At 38.4% G+C, this 18,387-nt stretch overlaps 1 long non-coding RNA gene across 1 annotated transcript; it reads left to right on the forward strand.

Moving 5' to 3' along the window:
• Positions 1–3,236: 3,236 nt before the first annotated feature.
• On the forward strand, positions 3,237–16,032 carry LOC140503075 (uncharacterized). Its single transcript, XR_011966696.1, has 3 exons — positions 3,237–3,366; positions 13,708–13,828; positions 15,489–16,032. It is a non-coding gene; the product is annotated as an uncharacterized lncRNA (long non-coding RNA).
• Positions 16,033–18,387: the final 2,355 nt, after the last annotated feature.

The following is an 18,387-nucleotide window of genomic DNA, read 5'->3' on the forward strand; positions in this document are numbered from 1 at the left end:
GCATTTTATTCCTTCCTTTAGTCAAATGTGATGAGAGTAAGCTTCATGTTTTTCTCGCACCTCCCCTCTTTTTCCCTCCACTGAAAAGTCTTTTTCTTGCCTCTTTTATGAGAGATAATTTGCCCCATTCCATTTCTCCCTTTCTCCTCCCAATATATTTCTCTCTCACTGCTTAATTTCATTTTTTAAAGATATGATCCCATCCTATTCAATTCACTCTATGCTCTGTGTGTGTGTGTGTGTGTGTGTGTGTGTGTGTAATCCCACCAACTACTCAGATACTGAAAAAAGTTTTAAGAGTTACAAATATTGTCTTTCCATGTAGGAATGTAAACAGTTCAACTTTAGTAAGTCCCTTGTGACTTCTCTTTACTGTTTAGCTTTTCATTCTTCTCTTCATTCTTGTGTTTGAAGGTCAAATTTTCTTTTCATCTCTGGTCTTTTCATCAAAAATGCTTGAAAGTCCTTGATTTCATTGAAAGACCATTTTTCCCCTGAAGTATTATACTCAGTTTTACTGGGTAGGTGATTCTTGGTTTTAGTCCTAGTTCCTTTGACTTCTGGAATATCCTATTCCACACCCTTCTTTCCCTTAATGTAGAAGCTGCTAGATCTTGTGTTATCCTGAATGTATTTCCACAATACTTGACTTGTTTCTTTCTAGCTGCTTGCAATATTTTCTCCTTGACCTGGGAACTCTGGAATTTGTTCCTAGGAGTTTCTCTTTTTGGATCTCTTTCCAGTGGTGATTGGTGGATTCTTTCAATATTTATTTTGCCCCCTGGTTCTAGAATATCAGGGCAGTTTTCATTGATAATTTCATGAAAGATGATGTCTAGGCTCTTTTTTTGATCAAGGCTTTCAGGTAGTCCCATAATTTTTAAATTGTCTCTCCTGGATCTATTTTCCAGGTCAGTTGTTTTTCCAATGAGATAGTTCACATTATCTTCCATTTTTTCATTCTTTTGGTTTTGTTTTGTGATTTCTTGGTTTCTCATAAAGTCATTAGCCTCCATCTGTTCCATTCGAATTTTTCAAGAACTATTTTCTTCAGTGAGCTTTTGAACCTCCTTTTCCATTTGGCTAATTCTGCTTTTTAAAGCATTCTTCTCCTCATTGGCTTTTTGAACCTCTTTTGCCAATTGAGTTAGCCTATTTTTCAAGGTGTTATTTTCTTCAGCATTTTTTTGGGTCTCCTTTAGCAAGGTGTTGATCTGCTTTTCATGCTTTTCTTTCATGTCTCTCATTTCTCTTCCCAGTTTTTCCTCCACCTCTCTAACTCGATTTTCAAAATCCTTTTTGAGCTCTTCCATGGCCTGAGCCCATTGAATATTTTTTTTGGATGTTTAGGATACAGAAACCTTGACTTCTATGTCTTTCCCTGATGGTAAGCATTGTTCTTCCTCATCTGAAAGGATGGGAGGAGATATCTGTTCACCAAGAAAGTAACCTTCTATGGTCTTATTTTTTTTCCCTTTTTTGGGCATTTTCCCAACCAGTTACTTGACTTTTCAGTCCTTTGTCAAGAGTAGGATATACTCTGGGAATCTGTGAGATCTCAGTTCCTCCAAGGTGCCACAATCAAGAGTGTACTGGTCTGGACACAGAGAGGGATTTTTATGCCCAGAATTTTAGCAGTTACCTCTCCACAGCCACCTGGCCTCCAGTTCCGCAGAGTCAGCACTGGGGGCTGATTTTCAGATAAGCTGGATGGACAGAGCCACCATTCAATTTGAGACAAAGACCAACTCTGTCAGGGCCTCCACCCAGGGCTGAGGTAAGACTCAGGTCTTCAATGCCCCCAGGGGTTTTTATGCTCCAACAATGGAGCTCCTGTATGGGCTGCTGTGCAGGCTCTGTGGCCACTGCCTTCTGCCAGAGCTATGGAAAGGCCCTTGTCCCTTCCTTGCCAGCTGATAAAACCCTGTCACTGACCTTTGGCGCCTGTGGGCCAAGGGATCTGAGGCCCTGCTACTGTGACTGGAGATTCCACCCCCGAAGTGTCCTCCTCCCAGAGTCGTGCCACTGCCCACTCGGCCAAAGCTGGGCTGGGTTCCATGCTCAGTTCCACGTCCTGCGCAACTGATGTTTCCGTGGGCCTTTCAGGTTACTGTGGGCTGGAAATCTCCTCCACTCTGCTGTTCTCCACTTCTGCTGCTCCAAAATTTGTTGAGAGTCCCTCTCTACAGGTATTTTATGGGCTGTAGGGAGGACCCTGCATAAGTGTATCTTTCTAGTCCGCCATCTTGGCTCAGCCCCCCAATTGTAACCCCTCTAAGAGCTATTCATGGATCCTAAATAAAGAACCCAGGGTGTAAGCTTTCCTTTAGACAAATGTCAATGTCCTGTAATTTCATCAAGCTAAGAGGAACTTATTAAATTGATAAGGTAATCAATCCCCTGATCAACCCCCCCTTTTCAGCAATACAGTCTCCAGTATCCTTTACAAAACTTAATGCTGTATCAGGATGCATATACAATAAGTTCTTAATGGATACTTTTTGATTGATTGGTAGAGTTTTAATTTATACACTTTTGTGGTAAATTCTAATCATTTCCAAGTGAGGCACTGAGCTATAGTGGATGAAACGCTCAACTTCACACCAGGAAGGCCTTGGTTGAGGCCTGTCTCTGGCATGTACTAGATATAGGACTATGGGCCAATATCTTGACCTTTTAGTACCCTACCATATCCTCAAATATTGTCATAAAGTCTTACTCTAAGATTTCAGTTTTTACTCTAAGACTATGAATTATTAAGATTTTTCAATTAGTATCAATAGAGGCACTTTCCATAGTTTTAGACCCATTCTCCCCCCAGCAAAAATTATCACCCCCCAAAAATTATCATCAGACTCCTTTCATTGAGTGTCTGATGAGGCAGGTAGGGCTCCTGAAGCTTTTTTCCTTCATTCAACTTTTCCTTTTTTGTACAAGAGACCCTCCAAGTTAGGCAGTTTGTGACAGGTATCTTCTATGGTACATTACCATCAATAGTCTTTAAACCACTTTCCAGGGTGACTTTTTTTTAAACCAAAGTTTTATAAAAAAAATAATCTTGAGTAATGTTCTTTTTAAAAAAGAAAAGACCAATGCTCCACCACAGACAACAGAAACCAATGCTTTTTTTAAAATAAAACTGTCAGCCAAGTTAAAAAATTCTTTTCATCACACCCTGCTGCCTATTAGAATGAATGTGGAGAACTCTGCAGCCCTAGCAGATAGATACCCTCTGTAAAGCTCCAGCCACTCCCCAGGGACATGATTAGTGTCCGGGGTTCTTGTATAGAGATGGCAGACATATGAATCTGATTATTATTCAGATCAGTAACAGGGACCAGGCTGTCTGAGAACTGACATCACCAGGTAAAGAAAAGGACTTTTACCATCAATTGAACAAATTCTTACAATTCCCATTGTGTGTGTGTGTGTGTGTGTGTGTGCATGTGTGTGTGTGCATATGTGTGTGTGTAAATAGATTGCCGCATCATGGCCATATTGGGGAAATTGTTTCCAGTTTCTAAAAAATATGTGATGTGCTTTCCCTCAAATACCATTTATTATTTCATATCATGTAGCAAACCTCCCTGCCCTTAGAGAGGAAGTACTTTGGCTTGCTGGCCCTAGTCCAGATGGGAATCAATCAAGGGTGTAGACAACTCTTCTCTTTCTGCTCCTTGCTTACTGTGTGACTCTAGTTAATCGCTGACTCTCTCTGTGCCTAGTCACTGAGCATTCATATTTCTTTGTCAGTAAGGGCTAGAGTTCATTTTCAAAAGACCACAATTACAAACTTTCTTTCTCTAGCATTAAGAGAAATATAGCAAAAAGTATGGGACAGTTGGTGGGACAGTAGATAGAGTACCTGGTCTGAAGTCAATAAGATATGAGTTCAAATCCAGCCTCAGACACTTACTAACTTTGTGGCCCTGAGCAAGTCACTTAACTCCTATTTGTCTCAGTTCCTTGTCTGTCAAACGGGGACACATTGAGAAGGAAATGGCATACCACTACAGTTTCTTTGCCAAGAAAACTAATGAACAATGTCCATGGGGTCACATAGAGTTGGACACAACAATAAAAAGTACGCTATACTAGGGAAACCTAGATAAATCTCATGGTTCCTTTCATCTCTTCAGTGGACCATCTTCATGTGAGTTGGTTACTAGCTATGTGGGCAAGCCACTTAACTCCTCTGAGACAGTTTCCTTATAGGCAAAACGGGAATAATAGTATTTACATACACTACCTGCTTCATCAAATTATTGTGAGGATGTGTAAAATATATGATACTACAAAGCAGTATGTAAAATTGTTAATAAGGAGGTCCAGTCATCTAAATGATTTCTGAGACTACAAATTTAACTTTTCTTCGATATCAACCCATGTTTATCTAAAAATTCATCTTAAAATTATGTTAAAAGGAATTGAATTCACTGTGATTATTAGCAGAGGCCAAAGTCTTAGAGTATGTCTAAGACAATAATGATTTTGACTTAAGAATGTGGAAAAAAACAAGAAAAAGGGCTTTGAATTGGTGCCTAGAATTGATTATTTCCATATTGGTATAATGCAAAAACAAGTTAACATAAAACATAGAGTCACAGAATCTGAGAGTTAGAAGGGACCTCCTAGACCATTTAGTTTAGTCTATCCCTGACTAAAAATCTCTGCCTTAGAAGTCATCAGTCAGACTGCTTGAAAAGCTCTAGAGAGAGGCAGCTACTTCCCCCTGAGGCAGCTCCTTCCACTTTGGGATAGTTCTAATGGTTAAGCCTAAAGTGCTTCAATCTACACCCCTGATCTCCCTGCCAAGTGGAGACACACAGCAGTTCAAAATATAAACTCATTAGTAAAATATGGTGGAAGATGACAAACTATATAATAAGAAACAGAAGAAAGAAAAAATATTATAAAAAAGCTTAGTGAGACTCGAACTAAACTAAGTCATCATTTAGAAAGAAGGAAGGATATCAAAGGCATGGGAATGGGGGAAGTAAGGTCAAACTGTATTACTGCCAAAGAAGGAAAAATTAAATTAAGTCAATAACTACGTATTCACGTCTACTGTAATCTCTACAAAATTGTTATGAGAATGCACTGTACCAGTGATTCTTAATTTGGGGTCCATAAACTTAAAAAATATTTTGATGTCTATATTTCAATACAATTGGATTTGAGGGTAATCCTATATTGCATTTTTATGCACTTGAAAACCTTATTCTGAGGAGTACAGGGCCTTTACTAGACTGCCAAAGGGGCCATGATTGAAAAAATATTAAGATACTTTACCCTATACACAAATTGAGAGCATCCTTGTTCAGGGGAAAGGCAGATTTTAACCAAAGTATCTACAGCAGACTTCATCTTTAGCCAAATAATTAATTGAAAATTGTAAATCCTACTAGATTATACTGTTCTTATTGTCTGTGGAGAATTTTTAAAAGCATTTGTTTTAATTGGTCTCCTCGAACACATGTCAGAATCAGGCAATATTCCTTAAAGTTGTAACAATAGAGATTATTTTTTTAAAACTCTCTGACCATTAATATTGAGAGAAGCATAATACATGAACATATATGTTCATCAAAGGTGCTTGCCATTGCCATGGAGAAGGTCCTACAGAAAGTCAAAATGCAAGAGAGATTCCTTAGAGATGATGAGGTCCTCTGGATGTGACTCATTGCAAATGACATTCTGTAGATTGTGTTAAATTTGGGGATATTATGTAACCTAATGAATTAGATAGGTAATCACACAATGAGGTTGATAATCACACAGTAAGGCTTACCCATTCATCCAGGAAACATCAAGTTGACGAAGAACGTCTACTATCCAAACAACAATGTTTATCTGGATGGCTAACTCCTTAGAATTTGTTCTATAGTCATATAGCTTGGACAGACAGTGAATATGGATGATGACTTGGGCCCAGAGCTAAGCAAGAAGAGGGTTGAGTTGGATTAGCTTTGGGAAACTATAATTTTTCATAATCCCCAAGTTTTTCCCTGAAATGAAAGCCCATCTTTTTAATTCTAATATTTTCTAGTATTGTATAGCTGAAGTTCATGCAAGACTATGGTCTGAATATTTCAAGTTGAGAGTTACTAGTAGAGCTACAACACATTACAAGTAACAACTTACTCAGGAAAAGCAGAGTAGCAAGTGTCATCAAAAAAATGAATGACCAGAAAAAAAGATGGGTTAGTCACATAGAGACAATGAGAGATAAAACCACTGGATGGTTCAAATATTTCATTGTTCTTCATTCAATATTGAAAGATGTAGAGGAATGTCACCATAATACTGAGTGGATGCCAGTAAAGGATTTATGGGAAGACATGGGTAAGAATTGAACAGGACAGGCAGGTATCTATGGATTGCCATTTGCATCTTTGATTGGAATACTCACAATGATGAGATCACAAATCCATCAAAGTATCAGAATAAAATCTCTCTACAACTTCCATCTTTGAAGCCAAATACAATAAAACTTTCCACCCTTTTTAATATGAAAGCTCTTCAAACTCTTAACAATAAATATCATGTCTCCTCTGACATTTACCTAGGTTGCAGCACCTGCAACCACTGCCTTTTTGGTGCATTCTTTCATGTTCTCATCATCCTGGTTGCTCTCCTCTGGATATGTATAGGTCTTTCTTAATATTTTGTGCACAGAACTGAATACAGTAATCCAAATGTGGTCCAAACACTCCAAAAAGTAAGGGGATTCTATCTCCCTGATCCTGGACACACCTCTCTTAAGAAAGTCTAGGATAGCCCCGGATTTCTTCAATTTCTCTGTTGCACCATTAACAAGTCAAGTTTGCAATCCAACAAAATCCTAGATTGCTTTTTTTACAGAAACTGTTATCTAGCCAAAGCTTCTCCATTCTATGTTTATGAAGCTTAGGTTGTTAAGCCAAGTATAGACATAGAAGAAAGAGGTAAAGAAGAGGGAGAATAGATGTCATGTTGATCTTTCCACAAAACTGGGTGATATCACTAACTCTCTGGATGACAGAGTCCAGATTCAAGAAGATCTCAAAAGCCTAAAGCTATGAGCTGAATTGAATAAGTTGTTCAGTGTAACTTATGAAAATGATAAGTAATAACAGCAGATACCTGTAGCACAGTAGATAGGTGCTGGGCTACAAGTCAAGAAGACCTAAGTTCAAGTCTGACCTTAGACACGTAACTGTGTGACCCTAGACAAATCACTTAGCTTTTCTCTGCCTCAGTTTCTCCAACTAAAAACGGCATAACAGCATCAATCTCACAAAGTCATTGTGAAGACTGGATAAGGCAATATGTGCAAGTACTCAGTAATGTGCCATTTCATCTTATTTGATTCAGCCCATAGTTTTGGATTGCTATGATCTTCTTGAATCTGTACTCTGTCGTCCTGTCAGTTAGCTATATCACCCACCTTTGTGGAATGATCAACATAACACCTACATCTTCTTCAAAATCGTTGAGAAAATGTTAACAAAAGCACTGGGCCAAGGATAGGCCCCTGATGGATTACTCGAAAGATTTTTCTTCAATCAACATAGACCCATTAATTATTACTTTTTGGGTCTGACCATTCATTTAACCAGCTCCAAATCTGCCCAATTGTAATACATCTGATTCATAACTCTTTGTCTTATTCCTGAGAGACTTTCTCAAGTATTTTGGTAAAGTCTAAGTTTGTAGTATTCCCCATTCAAAAAAGGAATCAGGTTAGGAATCAGGTGTCAAACTTGAACACTTGAACCAGATTAAAATATGATTGGAAAATATTAAAACAAAAAATTAAAAATAAAATACAACATTGGTAACTTCAATTTGTGGTTTTCTAAATCAATATGCAGCCACTGGGATCCATTTCTATTTGAGTTTGACATCGCTGGTTTAACATAATCTATTCTAGGTGAAGCCATGTGAGTTTTTAGTATCACTACCTTCCTTTCTAATTGCTGACAAACCATACCCTTATCAATATGTGATAATTTGGAATTAGGTGTGTTTGTCCTTCGTTGCCGAAGAAGACCATGCCATCAGAGAAATGATGACATGACTGAGTGAGGGAGGGCTGTGCAAGGTCTGGTGACCTGGCCTCACTTCTCCTCTGGAATTAGGTAAAGAAAGTGACAAAAATATTCCCTATTTAATATATCTGAATGGAGAGTGGGGCCATGGACTCAAAACCTCCATTGAAGGAAAGACCTCAGCTAAAATATCTCCTCATTTATCATCTGGTTTGACTATCTTGGGACTTCTCTGATTAACTTTTGCACCATCCAGCACTATTGGGTACCACCTCCCCCTACTTTTAAGGTATTTTTTGTGTGTTTTGTCTTCCCTCATTAGATTATAAACTCCCAGAAGGAAGGAATTGTCTTTCTTTTTCTTTTCATTTTTTTTTTTTGCATTTGTATCCCCAATGCTTCTCACTGTGCCTGTCATATAGTAGATGCTTAATAAATATTTCCTGTCGTAATGACTTATTGGAAGGTAGCTTGTGGCTCAGTGGTTACAGCGTTGGACCTGGAATCAGGAGGACTTGAGTTTGAACATGGCACTATAAGACACCAACTAGTTATTTACCCCTGGGTAAGTTACTTAACTTTTTTTGCCTGAGTTTGCCTCAGTTTCCTAAATAGTAAAATGGAGATGATAATAGTCTCTACCTTGCAGGGCTTTTGTGAGGATTAAATGAGTTAATATTTGTAAAATCCTTGGCACATAGTAGGCATTATATGTTATTCCCTTCCCTATATTTTTTGGCCCAGAGATTCCATAGCTAGGAGGTCAATGATAAAAAGAAAAGCTCAAAAAACACCACAATATGTATATCAGCACATTTGTTGCCCCCAAAGGATTGGAAACAAAATAGATAGTCATTGAATGGAAAATGATTGAATAAGTTGTGATACTTGAATGTGATACATGGAATATTAATTCTTTGATATAAGAAAAGATTAACTTGAAGAATATAGAGGAGAGCAGGAAGACTTATGTCAATGGATGTTAAGTGAAATAACCAGGACAAGGAATATAATAAGTGCATTGCCTATGACAATATAAATGGGAAAAAACAACAAAACAATAAATTCTACTCAAGGTCAAATTTTGCTCAATAGTTGGAAGTCAACAGTCAATAAAAATTGATTAAGCACCTACTGTGTGCCAATCACTGTGCTAAGGGCTGAGGATACAGTTTTGAAAAAGACAGTCCTTACCCTCAGGCAATTTACAATCTAACAAGAGAAGAAAACAATCTCAAAAGAGAGATGAAAAGCAGAGGGAAGGGGGGGACGGAATCTAGCGGTAAAAGAAGTTCAAAATGAGTTATTTGTTAAATAGCAAAACTAGGGTTTGAGCCCAAGGCCTCTGACTTCAAAATTCAATGATCTTTCCACTGATCTATGTGGAGTACCAGCTACATTTCCCAAAGTTTTGCAGTGCTCAGGAGGCTCTCCATCAACTCCAAGATAAATGCACCAGGAAGATGCTAGACCTCTTTGTCTTTTAGGTCAAATTGACAAATAGCTGCTTCAGTAACCCTCAGTTGAGATTCATCAACCAGCATGATTTCTTCTTTTGATCATTCTTGGATGACCTTTGGCATGAATGGATGACCTGATGGGATCTGTGGATTCACATTATTATTCGTTGGCACACAAGAACCTCTTTCCTCCAGAAATGTTCCAGCTCTCCTTTCAACAGGAAAGGCTGGGTGTTTGTTATTATTGTGAGTGTTCTATGGTGGTTCTTCCCTTTCTAGCCTTCCATCTTCCAACCTTTGGCACAGATAAGAATTCCTCTGCTTTTTTTATATCTTGCTTCCTCCTTGAATCACTTCTATTGTTTCAAGACATTTTTCACTGTATCTAATCACCTGGAGGATAGAAATGCTTTCCTATGCCTTTTTACTTTCCCCTGTAGAAAAGACTTATTTTATATATACATAGTTGTCCTATGAGACTATAATACAAACAGCAGGCTCATTTCATGGCACAAAAATAATTCTCCTTACTCTCCATACTTGCTTTAAAAAAGTTATTAGTTCTTCCTCTTCTATGGATCATACATGTAAGGACCCAGAAACCATCTAGTCCAAATCCTTCACTTTGCTACAGTGGGGAGGGGAGGAATGACCATGGAACTCCCTATCAATTGATTTCCCCAGAACACATTTGATAAAATTATAAAATGTAAGGGGTAACAGAAACAAGAGGGCATTGATAAAATTATAGAATTTAAAAGACAGGAGATAGAGAAATGTAGTATTAAATTAAGTGTAAAGAAATGTTCACAATTTGTTACTTCTTTATGAAGAATTCAATCTAGGTTCATGTAATTGACCAAAGAGTCAGCCATTCCCCCACCGACCCTTAAAAAGCCAAAGATATTCTCTAGGGAATCAGTTAAGGAAGGAGACATTTCTGAGGAATGTGAGCTCTGTTAGTCAAGAAGAGAGCCAGCTATGGAAGAACTCAGCTCCTAAAAGAATAGATCTTCACTAATTGGAGGTGGGGTGAAGGTGGAGTAGAAGGATTTCTGTCTACTTTCCCCATCCTGTTGGTTGTGGCACCTTGTGGCTATCACTCAGTGCAGCCCAAGTCATAGAACAGATGCTTCCTCCAGAGGGACATTGAGAACATTGTGTGAAGGGAAAGGACTTCAGGGGTGTGATGATCAACTGCGGATGACTTAGTTATTCTCAGAAATACAATGATCCAAGACAATCCCAAAGGATTTATTATGAAAAATGCTAACCACATCTAGAGAAAGAACTGAAGGCGTTTGAAAGCAGATTGAAGAATATTTTTCTGGAGTTTTCTTTGTCTGTGTTTTCTTTAACATGGCTAATATGGAAATATGTTTTACATCACTGTGTGTATATAATCTATATCAAATTGATTGTCTTCTCAAGGAGAGGGGAAGAGAGAAGGAATTTAGAACTAAAATAAAAAGAAATAAATGTTAGAATTATTTCTACATGTAATTGAGAAAAAACTTTTAACATTTTTAAAAGAAAGAAAGGCCATCAGGGTCCTGAAACAACAAAGGAGTACGTCACCTTGACACCCATGATACTAAGTATGTGACCCTCTACTGTTCTACTCCATGTGTATGGCCATTCTTCTCATTGACACTGTATGTATATACGTATATAGACAAACATATTCTTAGTTTATGAATGGATTGTTTTGAAACCATACAATGCTATATATTCGTACATTGTCATCTTAGCAAGAATCTTTCCTTTGAGTTAACTGTGTCATCTGACTGACTATCAAAGGTAAGTGCCCTGGTAGAGGTTCATGAGATTTTAGAAATGCTGTTGCATACCTTAAACCTCTTACAGTTGCCCTCTAAAGAACTCAACCTGCTAAGTGCAGGTTGGGAAGGAAGGTGATAGCCCAGAGAGTGGAATATATTACAGATGACGAAACTGAGGACCCAGGAGCAACTTGCCCAAGGTCACACAGGTATGAAATTTTGGGTAGCTTTATTGGCTAACCGTGGTGGCTAAATACTCTGTTAATGTATTCCTGTCTGTTCATATTCTCTCTGTCTCTGTCTTTCTCCCCCCACCTTCCCAACCTCCCTCCCTGGTATTTCTCCTTCCTCCTCCTTCCTTTCTCTGTACCTCCCAGGTCAGAAATTATAACTTTGACCATGACAAACATAACAAGAACCTCATGTGTGTGTTGGTCACTCAGCAGATGACACCACCTGGTGAAAGCAGCAATATTAGCAGCAGTATTTGGGGTAGGGGGAGGTGACCAGCTGAACAAAATCAGTCTGACACATAGCAAGTGCCTTGTATATATTTACTGAGTGGTATTGACTTGAATCGAGTTTGGAATGCACCACCCATCACACCCTGCACAACCTGTAGGCAGAGTCTTAACCTCAGAGGTGGACCATTAATACCACATCCATCTTGGCCTGACCCTGTGATGGGACTCTTCACCCAGAGATATGCTATCTTATCCTTAGTTTCACGGTATAGATGTGTCAGCTCTCCATATACATCTAGGCTTTCTACCATTATTTTAGTTGAGAAAAACAATGTCCAGCAGAGTTAGGGAACATTGCACACTAAAGATGTAGCTCATTCCTACGTCAAGTATCAATGGAACCTAGATAGTCAATGTTCCTTCTCTTGTGCCTTCCACCATCCCCCCCCCCCTTCTTTTTATGAATACACAGCTCTCCTTTGCCACACATTGGGGGAGATCAGACATTTTCCCCTTTTGTTATGAAAAAAATCAAGGCAGTAATAAAAGTGGATGGAGAACTGACCTCAAAACCAAGAAGGCTTGAGTTCAGGTCCAGACTCTGACATAAACTGACTGTGTTACTCTGAGCAAGTCACTTAACATTCCATGTTCTAGACACTACTCTAAGACCATAAAAGACAGAGAAGGTGCCGATCTGCATTGGGAAAAGGAGATTTCCTCACTTGGGAGTTCCTTACACCAGTAAAACCACAGGTCGGGCCTCTATCACCTACTTCACAAAGAAAATCTATTTCTTAATGGCAAAGGACTCTCCAATTTCGAAGAAACACAAAGTAGTCAGATTCATCTTTGAGTAATAGACAGAGTATTATGATGTACTGTGATGGGATTTTTTTTTTGATCAGGTTATTTTGAAACATTTATTTTAAAAGGAAGTAAAAAGCTATGTTGCTGGTACCATGGGATGAGTAGGTCTAACTTTTGAATTCTTCTTGGCGAGTTTGATTATTGACATTTCTGTTTTTTAATATTTTGTGAACTTCTATCTTTTTAAACTGAAATTTAAAATATTTGTTCTGTAAATTTCCCAGAGCTCATGAATGCATGTTCCTTTTTCCTGCTTCTTCTTCCCCCATTTCCCAACTCCCATCCTAACCTAAGAATCACTCTTATATAACTTGCTCAACTGGGCCTTTTAATTTGGGGAGTTCAGTTTCTTAAATGAAACTTTAGATGGAAAAGAAATAAAATACTGTATCAAATTACCTGTCTTCAGGATGTAGAAAGCAAAACATGAATCTAATGGGACTCACCCACTCATTTATCCTTGCAACTGATCTCATGATACTGCTTCTTTGGATATATGCTAAGCTTTCTGCCCTACTTGGGGATAGAGCTTAATATATTTAGAAGACAGAAGGAAATGAAACACAAGGGCAGAATACAATCAACAAGAATTTTAAAGGGTCTACTATGTGCTAGGCACTGTGCTAAGCACTTTCCTCACAACAACCCTGGAAACTAGATGCTATTATCATTCCCCTTTTACAGTTGGAAAAACTGATAGAAACAAAAATTTCGCCCAGCTGGTAAATATCTGAGGCGGATTTGAACTCAGGTCTTCCTAATGCCAAGCTCAGCATACTATCCACCAAACTACTTATCTACCTCAATAAAGGCAGGGATATTTGTATTAAACAATGTATTAGATAGACTTGATGCTTTGTTTTGCTTGCTGGTTAAACATTAGTATCCTTTCTTGTTAAATAATAGCTCTTCTTTGTCACACTTATGCTTGCTCCTCCCCCCAGGACACCCCCCTCCCCCCCATTAAGATGTGCGCTCCTTGAGACCAAGGGATGTTTTGTTTTTCTATTCATATCTCCAGTACTTAGTAGAGGGCTTGACACTAAGAAAGCACTTAATAATTTATTTTATTCTTTCTTCCATTGTTGAATTCTGAAAGGAACCTCAATGTACCAGACCTCTGACACTACAGAATTATTTGTACGTAAGAGACAGCAGCCATCTGCAAGGCCATGCGAGCTCAGGTCTCATCTTCATGCTGTATATGATAATTTTCAAGGGTAAGCATAAGCCAGTCCAGTCCCCTTCTAGCTTCTCTCTTCTCTCTCCCCTCCCCCGGCTAATTAAAATGTCCAAGAGTCTCAATGTGAAGATTCAGAAGTAGAAGCCAAAGACAGTCCTTTGTCTCCTCCTTACCCATTAAAATTCCAGAAAGTCCAAAGTAGCAATCAAAAATGCAGGGGAGCAGAGATTACACCCCAGGAGCAAGGGGCGCTATAAAGCTGCAAAGATTGGGTCATTATTCATACTTCTCTGCCCAGAAATGTTTGGTTTGGGTGGTATTTGGTATGATGGCATAGGGTAGAGTGTTACACCTCCAGGGAAACCAGAAATAAGTATGAATGGAGGGTCAAAAGCAGCCATATCTCATCCCAGTCAGAATCAGCCACTGTGGGTGTGTATCCTTGCTATTTTGCTGACTAAAAATAGAGCCAATGACATCTAAGTGTTCAGGCAGTGCTTCTATTTTGGGGCTGAAGGGGAGTAAAGCCTTCTTATTGCGGTCAAACTCCAGAGGCAGAAGGGACTGATTACCCCTGCTCACCTTGGCAAAAATCGAGGCTGCTCTGTCCCCATGACTCCCATCAACCCCAAAACAGCCAGTTAAAGTCTAAAGAAATGCATAATTTAATTAAGCTCAAGCACCATTTTGATGGGCTTCTCTTCTAATGAGGAAAAAATGTAGAAATTAAACAAATGAGGATCCAACTCTTCTATATTAAACAAACAAACCAATAAACGTCAACAGAGAGATCATCTACTAATTGGCTGGTCTCTAATTCTACTGGTGGCCATTACATTTATGTCTTTTAGTTAGGAAAAGTATTCTAGCTATCCAGAGGTACAGTGTGTGCGTGTGTGTGCGCGCGCACGTGTATATTTGTAGAGGGGTGGGAAGGGATGCTGCAGAAACTTTACAAACACTTGAAGTTCCTAGGGTAACAGATTTAAAGATGGAAAGGTCTTTAAAAGTAATCAAACTCCAGCCCTTCATTTGGAAGATGAATTAACTGAGGCTTAGACAGGTTAAATTACTTCCCATGATTATAAATAAAAGAGATGTAATTTGAACCCAGGTCCTCTGACCCTCCTCATTTTAGACATGAGGAAAATGAGGCACCAAAAGAAAGTTTAAGAGATTTGCTCAAAGTCATACTTAGTAAGGAGAAAAGGTGAGATTTGAACCCATGTTCTCCTACTAAAAATTCAGTCTTCTTTCTACTACACCAGGGGTAGGGAACCCATGGCCTTAAGGTCACATGTGACCTTTTTGGTCCTTGGGTATGGCCTTTTGACTAAGTCCAAGTTTTACAGAACAAATTCTTTGATTAAGGGGATTTGTTTTGTGAAGTTGGGTTTCAAAGAGCCACACTTGAGGACCTAGAGGACCACATGTGACCTTGAGGCTACAGGTTCCCCACCTTTACACTATACCATACTGCCCCCAAGTTGAACATCTTCTATTTCATTTCTGGTCAAAAGACCTATGCTTTGAGTAAGCGATCAGGCTTTCAAGGGGATAGAATTGAGTGTCTGCCATGATGGCATTCAGTTCCATTCAAGTAAACAGTATTAAATGCCTATTGCATGCTAGGCATTGAGGCTAGACAGAGAATAGTGTGCTGTTGTTTTTTTCATTACTCTCCTTGGGGTGCTTAGATTCTCCAAGGGGATGCAACGCAAAAAGATGAAATTTGATCATTTGAGGAGGGACAGCATACTACGGAGACCAAGAATGACTTCTCGTAGCAAAGAGTCCTCAACTAAGCCTTGGAAGAAACCAAAGATCTATTAAAGTGTCCAACTAAGTATGAGTTCCCTGGGGAACAGAACATGACACAAGACCTCCATTGAAGGAGAAGTTCTCTTCTGTGATTTTCCTAAGGAAAGAGGGGGACTGACTGCATAATGAACAAGATAAGACTAGCATAGTATGCCTAAAGTTTGAACACTATCATTAATCTTCCATCTATTGACAAATACCATCTTTTCAGGGCTATCACAGAGTTAGACAAATGCAATGACTTTCCCAAGGTCATAGAATAAGTTGTTGATAAAACCAAGTGGGGAAAAAAAGTTCACATCTACCCCTTAATAGCTCAGCCAAGAGTCAAATCCACAGAGACTTGAGATGCTGCTGCTTTGAGAATCTTGTATTCTTAATATAATCAGATTTAATAAAATATGGATATTATGTAATAAATACTGTATTTTCATAAATCTGTCTGGGAGATCAAGTAGTGTAGTAGAAAATATTATGAAATATGAATCAAAATCCATTATATTCATCTCTGTGCATTTTGTATAAATCTTCTTTACCTGTGAGGCTCGTGACTATAAAAGAATGTTTCGGGGACAGAATCTAGATTCTACAGAATACCTGGCATTTTTCCTCTGGGACAGTGATACATCATCATAAAGCATTTATTAAATGCCTGTTTGTATATTGCTCTCTATTAGAGGCCATCCAAAGCAATTTAACTGATATGGTCTCTGCTGTCTGGAAGGTGACAATCTAAGAAATTATACTGACAGAGACAAAAGAGATTACAGTTAAGTGAATAAGCACATTATTGGGAGGGGGGGATGGACACACAGATAATCACAAAGTTTTCAACATCTAACTGATGAATATCCCAGGCAGATAAATGGAAGTTATATACACTTCTCTCTCTTTTCCCACCTGAATTTAACCTTGCATCTGGATCATTTCAGACAATGTCTAAGACATCTTGGATTGAACACAATACCTCATGACTTGTGGTATTTGGTTTGTAACTCATGGTTTGTAAAGCTCTCTCTTTTCTCATCTCTTTTCTTTACCTTGGGAGGATTGTACACAAACTGTGCCTCTCCCTTCTCTTCTGTCTTTCACTTTTCACTCATATCAGTTAATTCTAACTTGGACAATCACTTCCTGAGACATAAAAAGACACTTTAACCCTTTTTTTCCTTTACATTCTCTTTCAACTCTAAGTACCCTCAAGAAAATGTCACTTTCTTATTCTTTTTCCATCCATTTTTGGACCTCCCTCTCTCCCAAAATGACTTTAGTCCTGGCTAATGAGTAAAGGATTTTGGTAGTGATGACATGTATCAAAGGAAATAAAAGTCACAAGTTTTTAAGTGAAATTAGACCTAATAAACAATGTCATGAACTTGTAAAGCCCTTGAAAGTACCCAGAAATTCCCTTCAGATTCCCCACATATGTCTCCAACTACCTATTCATGCCCCTTTAATTAAACCCATTTTTCCTAAGCTTTTAAAATAAATTGAGAAGAATTATACTTATTCTTATTTAATTTTATTGTCTTTCTTTTTTGTTTAGTTGCTGGTATTGCAACAATAGTTTTCTATTATTTTGTTTCAAATGTACGATATTTCACTCACATTATGGATTAATAAGTTTTGGGGAGGGGGCTATCCTGGAAATGTAACCACTATTTATAACATTCATTTTGTGGGAAAATGTTCTCACATTCTAAGTTCCAAATAACCAACTTATAAACAAATTTTTGGAATACAACCAGTTTGTGAGCAGGGAACTTTCTTATACAAGGAGAAAAGTAAATACATATAAGATCATAGCTATCATGGCATAGTAGTGGCTGGATAGCTGACCTCCAAGCCAAGAAGACTTGGGTTCTTTGACACATACTGACACTGTGACCTTCACTAGTCACTTAACTTTTAGAACTATAAGTTTCAGGGAAGGTGCTCATCTATATTGGTAGAGGAAGTCTCCTCACTGGGGAGTTTCCTATACCAATAAAAGCACAGTCCCAGTACCAATCCCAATTTATCCTACTATCATAGGATGTGATACAGCATCAGCCCCATTTATCCTTTCTGGTTTTTCAATCATTTCGGTCATATCTGACCCTTCATGACCCCATTTGGGATTTTCTTAGCAAAGGTACTGGAGTAGTCTGCCATTTCTTTCTCCAGCTCATTTTACAAGAGGAAACTGAGGCAAACAGGGTTAGGTGACTTGCCCAGGGTCACCCAGGTAGTAAATGTCTGAGTTTAGATTTGAACTCAGGTCTTCCTCATTGCAGGCTGGGCACTCTATCTGCCACTCCACCTAAGCCCTCCTTTATCCTATAAAGGAGGAAAATAAAACTCAGAGATAACACATGATTTGCACAAGGTCATAGAAATAGCAGAGTTAGAATTCAAACCTAGGGGTCCTTAACGCTAAATCCAGTGAACTTCTAAAAATCCAAATCATATATATATAATATACATATGTACACACATATATGTGCACACATACATATATGTATATGTATATATGGGTATGTAGGCATGTAAATATGTATATATGTGCATATACATATATGTATGTGTGCACATATATATATATATATATACATACACACACACACACACAAACACAGAGTATGTTGGGCAGATGCTGTGAGTTTTCCATGCTTGACACTATGTGGGTTGTCCCAAAAGTTTTGGTGTAGTTTTAAGCTTAAAACTGGACTGAAACTTTTGAGACACCTTGTAAGGCCCCAGAAGAGATATGGTGCTGTTTCTTAGAAGGCAGAT

The sequence above is a fragment of the Notamacropus eugenii genome, chromosome 5 (genome assembly GCF_028372415.1).
Source record: "Notamacropus eugenii isolate mMacEug1 chromosome 5, mMacEug1.pri_v2, whole genome shotgun sequence".
NCBI lineage: Eukaryota > Metazoa > Chordata > Mammalia > Diprotodontia > Macropodidae > Notamacropus > Notamacropus eugenii.